At 39.8% G+C, this 9,356-nt stretch overlaps 4 non-coding genes across 4 annotated transcripts; 2 read left to right on the top strand and 2 right to left on the bottom strand.

Annotated features, from left to right (window-relative positions):
• Positions 1–3,660: 3,660 nt before the first annotated feature.
• On the bottom strand, positions 3,661–3,732 carry trnah-gug (transfer RNA histidin (anticodon GUG)). Its single transcript has one exon. It is a non-coding gene; the product is annotated as a tRNA-His (tRNA).
• A 1,325-nt stretch (positions 3,733–5,057) lies between these two features.
• On the top strand, positions 5,058–5,129 carry trnae-cuc (transfer RNA glutamic acid (anticodon CUC)). The gene has a single exon. It is a non-coding gene; the product is annotated as a tRNA-Glu (tRNA).
• A 1,972-nt stretch (positions 5,130–7,101) lies between these two features.
• LOC116678353 (small nucleolar RNA U3) lies at positions 7,102–7,317 on the bottom strand. The gene has a single exon (XR_004329224.1). It is a non-coding gene; the product is annotated as a small nucleolar RNA U3 (small nucleolar RNA).
• Positions 7,318–7,965: 648 nt separating this feature from the next.
• trnae-uuc (transfer RNA glutamic acid (anticodon UUC)) lies at positions 7,966–8,037 on the top strand. Its single transcript has one exon. It is a non-coding gene; the product is annotated as a tRNA-Glu (tRNA).
• The last annotated feature ends 1,319 nt before the right edge of the window (positions 8,038–9,356 follow it).

Here is a 9,356-nt window from a genome sequence, read left to right as displayed (position 1 = left end):
ATCATCACATTCACCACCTATTCTCTCTCTGTCTTCTGTGAGCTGTCATTGAGTCGATTTGAGACTGATAAAAGGAATCCTATCATCACAGTTGTTTTATCTTTACAGTATTTGATGGTCCACCCATTAATAACCCTCTAGTTTACGGCCTGAGTCTCCCTCAAATCAAAGTAGTAATTATTAGATTTTTGAAGAAGATTCCTCCTGCAAAAATTTGAATTTTAAAATGCACATTAAGCAACCATATATTGCAGTGCTTCAAAATATGCTTCTAAATAGTGAAAATGTATATCCATTTAAAAGATTCATTTCATTTATTATCCAAACAATCAACAGCGTTGCAAGACAACAACGTGAAAACAAAAAATCAAACCATTGTAGGATACAAAACAATCAGAATTAACTAATACAATAAATAAATAATATTAATAATATAATATATACAGTATATAAGCATTAGTTTGAGAAGGAGCAGGTGGAAGCAATTAAAAATTACCCCTATTTCACAAAATCATTTATTACAAAGTAAAACAAATATGCAAATATAGAGTATCAGATCTCCCACTAACTTACAACACATACAACAATATCTTGCATTATATTTCCATTTCATGTTTGGGTTTCTTTTCTGTATTGGTCCAGTATTTCAATTTTATAATCCCTTTTTAACTAAATAATATTATGGCTCTTTTTAAAGTGATTGTTTAGTCCATCCCATAATCTCACCCACAAACTGAAACACACATGCTTATAACAGTAGTTCATAATGTCCTCTTAGATGATTTCCCTCGGCTACATGATCCATTATTTTCTTTAACTTTAAACATAAATTGTGCAGTTTTGAATGTAACAATGTCCGTAAATATCAACAAATGTGAATTAAAACAGATGATTAGCTCATGTAAGTGATTTATTATCCTGATTGCTCTTTTTTGCAACGTGTAAATATTTTGTAAGTTACTTTTCTAGGTACAGTATTTCCCCAAACTCCCACACAATATAACAAATATGGTAAAAAGTGTGCAGTACAGAGTATGTAAGTATTTTGGATCAATATGTAGTTGTAGTGTTCAATATACTAATACTCCTGGCCATCTTCATGCACAGATATTAATAAGGGGCTTCCAGAACAGTTTGGATTCAAGTTCAACCCCCAGAAATGTAACTTCCTAGACTCTTTTGATTGTTTTATTATCAATTACTAATTTAACATCTGTATTTGTGTATGATTCCAAATACAATGCATTTAGTTTGTTTAAAGTTAAGTATACGTTTAAGTTTAAAAATAAATTATTGAAATCAAAACAGAGTTTTAATTTATTCACTTTGTAAGTTATCCTCACAACATAAGGCTCTTACATACATTTTAAGGGGGGCTTTTTAAACTCACATTGTGGGTGTGGATTAGTCTCAACTGTTCATAAAAAGAATCTGATGATTTAGCAGGTAATAGGGTTAGGGTTGTAGTGCAGCTGGAGCGTAATATACCAGAATATACAGAATAATTTTAAAGTTCTTTCAAAAATTAAAGCCTTAACATGAATCCAGGATATCTGGGGTATCTGGTGGCATGTCTAGAAAGTTCTATAGATCTGCACAGGCCCGGGGGAAGTGAGGGGCTGATGGAACAGAATAAAAACTACTGAGGCAGCCGTCGAGACACTGAGATGGCCCGGCAGGTTCAAACTAAACAGGCCGTTCTCATCAACCATTCGTACATATAGCTACAAAAAGTAAAGCACGATAATTCATATGTGCAGGTGAAACTCAAACAATTAGCATATGATGCAAAAGTTCATTCATTTCAGTAATTCAACTAAAAGGTGAAACTAATATATTATATAAACTCATTACATGCAAAGTGAGATATTTCAAGCCTTTATTGATATCACTTTGATGATTTTGGCTTATGAAAACCCAAATTCAAAATCTCAGAAAATTAGCATATACATGAAATTTAAAAAAAAAGGATTTTAAATACAGAAATGTCAGCCCTCTGAAAAGTGTAATCTTGCATATATACTCAGTATTTTGTTTGGGCCCTTTGCTTGAGTTACTGCCTCATGCGGCGTGGCATGGATGCTATCAGCCTGTGGCCCTGCTGAGGTGTTATGGAAGACCAGGATGCTACAATAGCGGCCTTCAGCTCTTCTGCATTGTTCGGTCTCATGTCTTTCATCTTTCTCTTGGCAATGCCCCATAGATACTCTATAGGGTTCAGGTCAGGAGAGTTTGCAGGCCAATCAAGCACAGTAATGCCATGGTCATTGAACCAGGTTTTGGTACTTTTGGCCGTGTGGGCAGGCTCCAAGTCCTGCTGAAAAATGAAGTCAGCATCTCCATAAAGCTTGTCTGCTGAAGGAAGCATAAGAAATTATTTGGCTCTTTACAGATGTACATTTGCTTTGAAGAGTTTGTCCTGGGGGGTAAAGTTGGAAATGACAAAAAAGGGATTCAGTTACTAAAGAGCACTACGAGTTAGCCAGGAGTCAAACCCAGAATCTTCTGATCCGTAGTCATACGCGTTATCCATTGCGCCACTAGCCCTACGTTCAGTGTTAGCAATAGCTACGTTCTTACAACATGTATGCAAACAGTGGTGATCTTTGTTGGCAAGGGTATAGAAGGCCAGTTAAACGTTTATTACAGTCCAAAATTTGGGGACTCTTGCGGGACTTTAAGGCTAAGCTGTCCAGTTTCTATCAATGTAAAGTAAAGCAGAAGATGTAGTAATTCAAAGAAACAACAGAAAAGTAGCTTCTCACAGGTGCCGTAACCTAGATTCCTACCGAGGTTGCTGCAGCCACCGCAACACAGAGTACCAAGCACTATAAGATCACAACCATTTGGTATTAAAATCGCCGCGTTGTTGTGATAGCATAGTCGGAAATCAGATCCACAAATATGCTGCTATTTTCTAGGTTCCCCTAATTGATGAGTAACAACTGACAATTCCAGGGATAGTTTATCTAGTACTGCTGATTCTAAAAAAACAAAAACAGAGAGAAAGCTTCATGATAGCTGTGCTTGAGTTAAATTGAAGGATTTAGAGCGGTTTTAGCACATGTTGAAAACCTATTTACGCATCATTTGGCTTTTTACTATGTATTTAATTTACTGTGATAGACAATGTACAGGAGTAAACTTGGAAATGAGGATCAAGTAATTTAATAGCTAAAGAACAGAACAAACTATCCAGGAGTCAACCCTAACATCTTGTGATCTGTAGTCAGACGCGTTACCCTTGTCCCACTAGCCCTACGTTCAATGTCATTGTCAATGTCAATTTTATTTCAATAACACATTTAACACAACAACAGTTGACCAAAGTGCTAAACAGGGTTAATGTCAAATACATAAATAACAAGTGTAAAAATCAGTCCAACCAAAAACATCACAGGGAGACAAACAACAACACTTTAAAACATCAGAATCCAGGTTCAGAGAGCATTGGGAGTACCTGGCTTCTCACACCATTCTATGCAAACAGTGGTGATCTTTGTTGGCAAGTGTACAGAAAGCCAGTCAAATCTTTGTGTAGTCCAAAATGTGGGGCCTCTTGCAGGACCTTTATCCTAAGCTGTCCAGTTTCTGTCAGTGTTAAATGAAGCAGAGGATTGAGTAATTTGGAGGCATAACAGAGAACTGGCTTTACAAAGCTGCCGTGACCCGGATTCGAACCGGGGTTGCTGCAGCCACAACGCAGAGTACTAACCACTATACGATCACGGCCACTTGACAGCAGTAGGGCCTTGTTGTTGTGAAAGCATAGCGGGAACTCTGAATATCAACTCTACTGATATTTTCCTGTTTTCCCTGATTGTTGACTAACATATGAACATTTCATGGATGGTTTATCTAGCACTGCTGATTCTGTCCTTCAGGGACACATTTTTTTTTCAAGGAAAGATGATTAGCAAGCAAAAACAGAAAAACAACAGCAAGAGCTTGATTATTGCTGTAGTTGACTGACACTTAGAGGCTTAGATAAATTTACACACATGTTGAAACAATAAGTACTCATCATTTGGGTCTTTATAGATGTACATTTTCTTTGTAGAGAATGTACTGGGGGGTAAAGTTGGAAATGACGAATAAGGGATTTAGTCACTAAAGACAATACGACATAGCCAGGAGTTGAACCTAGAAGCTTCTGAGCCATAGTCAGACGCATTATCCACTGCACCAAAGCTGGGGAACAATAGCCTGTAAGGGGGGGGGGATGATGAGGACAAAGGGAAGAGGGAGGGAAGAAGGAAAAAGAGGGAAAGGAAAAGGAAAAAGGAGTAAAAAAGAGGAAATGAGAGAAAAGATGAGAAAGATGCCAAATTACACACAAAGGAAAATCACATCTACAAAGATAATTTTAATAGATGTGACTCCTGATGGTCTAGTGGCTAGGTTTCGGCGCTCTCACCGCCGCGGCCCGGGTTCAATTCCCGGTCAGAGAATGGTCAGGACTTGATAGATACAGGTATAACATTTGAAAGAGTAAGTTCCTGGTTTTGGTTGATTTAGATTTGTCAGATTCTTTCTCATTAGTTTAACGCTAGAACCCCAACACTTTAAAGAGTACCATTTCCTTTAAATCAGACCCCCGACAGCGGATGTATCCTTTTGTCATCATTGATGGGTCATAAACATTTCATCTGCCTCTATCTCAATTCAATAAACAATTCTTTTCCTTTATTCAAACAGTAACTAAACCCCTGACCCCTGATTTTTTTTACCTGAAAACCAATGTATGTGAGTGTTGAGTAAAGTTATTGTTGGATTCAGGTCCAAATTTTGACATTTTAGCGCAATGCAAAGGTGCATAAGAGAATTTTTTTCTACTTACCTGGAGCGATGCAGAGCAGGGGTGGCCAACTAGTCAAGGAACAGCAAGAGACTTGGTATTTAAGAATACAAACTGACTATGTGACAGATGTGTAATCTGTCATGTCCTGCCTTCTGAAGCTCTAGCCAGGCGCCATTCCTCGCCTAAAACAACATGAGTCATTCCAGTAAGTGAAAAGGAAACTCACATCTACAAAGATAAAGTTGATAGATGTGACTCCCTGATGGTCTAGTGGCTAGGATTCGGCGTTCTCACCGCCGCGGCCCGGGTTCAATTCCCGGTCAGGGAATGGTCAGGACTTGACACACTGTAAAAAAAGAATCTGTAACTTTACATTTTCCTGTTAACTTTATAGATTTTTTCTGTATTCTTTAAATACAGAAAACACCAATAAAATAAATTACAAAAATAAACTGTAAATTTAAGGGACAACTAGCAGGGGTGAAACCACCTGTGGAATGGAACATGGATGTGTAGAGATGGGCTTTCAAACAATGCACCATTTGACATTTTGACATGTCACAGTGGGAAAAGAAAAGGTATAAATAAAAATGATTATGGCTCAACTCAATTTACATTTTTACAGTAGACATAAGGCATTACAAAGTCAAGAAACTAGGTGCTCATAGTGAAGGGCAGATGAAGCTTTGGTGAAGCACTGAACCACTTAGAGGAATTGGTTTGAAAATGGGTTCATAACTAGAAGCTTCAGAAACCGCGACCTCGCCTGGTGAAGGGCCAAGGCTGCATCCAAATGATCCCGACAAGATAGTGGACAGGAGGCTTTAGACTCATGTGTACTTACAATGGGATAGCATTCTTTTTAAATAAAGATTGATGGATTTGTGTATTGTATAATTGGGTATTAGGTAAAGAGTGCTTGGGGAAACAGAGGATGTGCTGGGGAAATTTGGCACAAGTTGGGTGTGCTTGTGTAACTATGGCCGGGTTTGTATGTGGTACAGGGACCACTCATCAATTTTTATTAAGGAACATTATTTTTTCCACATTATTGGACTGGAAAACTCTGACTGTTTGTGCATATGCAACAAACAAGAGTTCGGAGTATTCGGCCTTCTTGGAGACCTTGAATGGAGTCCTGTATGGGGCTCCAGTAGGGGACTCCATAGTTCTGCTGGGGGACTTCAACGCACACATGGGCAATGATGGAGATACTTGGAGAGGCGTGATTAGGAGGAACGGCCTCCCTGATCTGAACCAGAGTGGTTGTCTGTTGTTGGACTTCTGTGCTAGTCATGGACTGTTCATAACAAACACCATGTTTAAACATAGGGTGCTCACAAGTGTACGTGGTATCAGAGCACCCTAGGCCGAAGATCAATGATCGATTTCATAATTGTTTCATCTAATCTGAGGCCGTATGTTTTGGACACTCCGGTGAAGAGAGGGGCGTAGCTGTCAACTGATCACCATCTGGTGGTGAGTTGGGTCAGGGGATGGGGAAGGATTCTGGACAGACCTGGTAAGCCCAAACGGGTGGTACGAGTAAATTGGGAACGTCTGGAGGAAGCCCCCTGTTTGACAGACTTTCAACTCGCACCTCCGGCGGAGCTTTTCGTGCATCCCTGTGGAGGCTGGGGGCATTGAACCTGAGTGGACAATGTTCAAAGTTTCCATTGCTTAAGCTGTGGCGGCGAGCTGTGGTCTTAGGGTCTTAGGTGCATCAAGGGGCGGTAACCCACAAACACCCTGGTGGACACCAGTGGTCAGGGAAGCCATCCGACTGAAGAAGCAGTCTTTCCGGGATATGTTATCCCAGCGGACTCAGGAGGCAGTGGCAAGGTACCGACGGGCCTAAAGGACTGCAGCCTCTGCCGTGACAGAGGTGAAGCAAGGGAGACTTTCAGAGAAGACAAGGAGAAGGACTTTCGGTCGGCACCAAGGTGCTTTTGGAAAACCGTTCACCACCTCAGGAGAGGGAAGCAAGAAATCATCAAAGCTGTGTACAATAAGGATGGGCCGTTGTTGACCTCAACTGAGGAGGTAATAGGGCGGTGGAAGGAGCACTTTGAGGAACTCCTAAATCCAGTTGACATGTCCTCTGTGGTAGGTGGAGGATGATGGGGGATTGTCATCAATTTCCCTGGTGGAGATCACTGAGGTAACCCTAACCTCTTTTAAGTAACATTGTCCACCATGGACAAGACAAATATTTCAAGATTGGCAATAACTTTAGTTAATTAAATTGCTTAAGACATTTTATTATGTTTTTCAGACTAATTCACCACATATCTGCTACTACCACTCTGATCATATTCCCTTCCTCAATACTCCATAAAGAAGCAAAGAACAATCATCTATGACAGAGAGCATATGAAGTGAATCATTACTCTCTGTCAGCTTCACGCTCAGAAAGGAATATCACGACTCATCATCGCGGTCAGCGAGACCAAACACTTTAGAAACACATTCCTCAAGTCAGAAACTCTAGAAATGATCCCTGAAAGTATAGTCTTGGTTAGACTGGGGGGGGGGGGGGAACTGCATCTCATTCACTGCAGAGTGATTGTCACTTAGGGTTCAGAGGGACAGAAGCTATAACACAAGGAGGTCACTACAACCCACAACACTGTGCTATACAAATTTGCTCAAATCCTTCTCAATTGTTGAGTAAAGCAGGACATGGGTAAAGTGCAGAGTTGGTAGACACTTGTTAAGTTAAACATTCACTTTATTGTCTTTTAATTCCTGCTGCATTATTTCCATTTTCAGAATAAGTAGCAACACTTTGAAAGGTTCTGTGGTGTAATGGTTAGCACTCTGGACTCTGAATCCAGCGACCTGAGTTTAAATCTCAGTGGAACCTGTTTTTAAGCCACAGCACAGATGAAAAAGATCAACATATCAACTTTCCACATCTAGTTTAAAGTGAGCTTACAGGTTCCAAATGGAGTGTAACTCGGAGGAGGATTCCTCCCTAACGGCCGCTCTGCTCTGCTCCGTGCCCCCGCTGTCCGGTAATAGTTAAAGCAGATAAAAACCTAAAGATCACTCAAAAGCTTCAAGATGAAACTTTTTTAAGAAGCTTCTTCATGTTCAAGAGAAGGCCTGTTTCCAGCCAGACTATGAATTGATTCATGAAATCACTGATATTAACATGGCGGTCCTATATGGTCTAGCGGTTAGGATTCCTGGTTTTCACCCAGGTGGCCCGGGTTCAACTCCCGGTATGGGAATTGGTATCAAGCCGATGAAAGTCTGCAGCAAGACCTGTAAGATCTAAATGAGAGCTGTGTTAACCCTATGCTCTGATAGGCATATCCCCAAACCTAACTCATGCAATGATAATCAATAGACATAATATATGTCTCAGTGATCAAACATTGTAAAACTTTAACTAGACATGGTGGTGGAGAATAGGTGAAAACCTGAATCCTGACTGTTAAACCGCACTTCTTGCAGTGTTTAATCAACAAGTGATGTACGTATTTATGTGCCCTGTTCTTGGCATATCTATGTTTTCATAAAATCACTGTTATTATTCAACGTGTCAGTCCCATATGGTCTAGCAGTCTGGATTCTGCCTAAATAACCTTTAAACACATTCTTAAGGAGTCCTCTGTAAACTACAATCAGTACATCTGAGAAAGCTTTCAGTTAGTTTGATTTTACATTCATTTGGCCTAAGTGGTGTCCAAAAGGTCTTGGTTTCTGCTCTTAAAGACTTCTAATAGTAAGGAAAACCCTGGTTTTCACCCAGGTGGCCCTGGTTCAACTCTCGGTATGGGAATTGGTATTTAGCTGGTGAAAGTCTGCAGAAAGATCTGTACGATCTCTGACATTGGTCCTGTATTAAATCAGAGCTGTAGTTACGTACGTAAAAAGGCAAAAAAGTGGAAGATTAACTCAAGAAGTGTTTAATAAAGATGAGCAAGTACAGCTGTATCTGTATCTGTTAACCATATGAATTATCTGTATCTGTCTCTGGCGGGGCCAAACCCGGAAGTGGACAGGATTTAGGCTGAATCCCATTTCTTTGTCTTACCCCTACCCCTTACCCCTTGGCCCTTGAAACCAAGGGGTAAGGGGTAGGGGTGAAAACATACCCTATGAAATGGGACACCACTTGGTTACATCACCGTACAGTATTTGTCACAAACCTCCAAGATGCCGTCTCTGTCTGTTGATTGTGTGGGTTTTGACAACAGTGGCATATGCATGTATATATTTATATATTTTATAGTTACTTTATGTTCACTTTGGTGGTGCAGAGGCAGATGTTCTTATCTGTGTAGTACTTAGGTCTGTTTGCAATCTGTATAAACATGTATCATGTATACATACATGTACATACAGGTGTGTTGTATATCTGTTTCAGTTATCACCGTTTTGAATATCATTAATGTTCACAAAAACATTTTGTTGACAAAAATCTGTGTTTACTGCTGATAAATCGAACATAACAGGCAAAAACATTACATAAAATGATGTTACAGAACCATTATCAACTATTAGAGCCATAACTAACATGTCATACAATACACACATAAAAAGG

Source organism: Etheostoma spectabile, unplaced genomic scaffold (genome assembly GCF_008692095.1).
Source record: "Etheostoma spectabile isolate EspeVRDwgs_2016 unplaced genomic scaffold, UIUC_Espe_1.0 scaffold00007027, whole genome shotgun sequence".
Taxonomy (NCBI): Eukaryota; Metazoa; Chordata; class Actinopteri; order Perciformes; family Percidae; genus Etheostoma; species Etheostoma spectabile.
The sequence above is the reverse complement of the archived record's forward strand: the minus strand, read 5'-3'. Positions and strand labels throughout refer to the sequence as shown.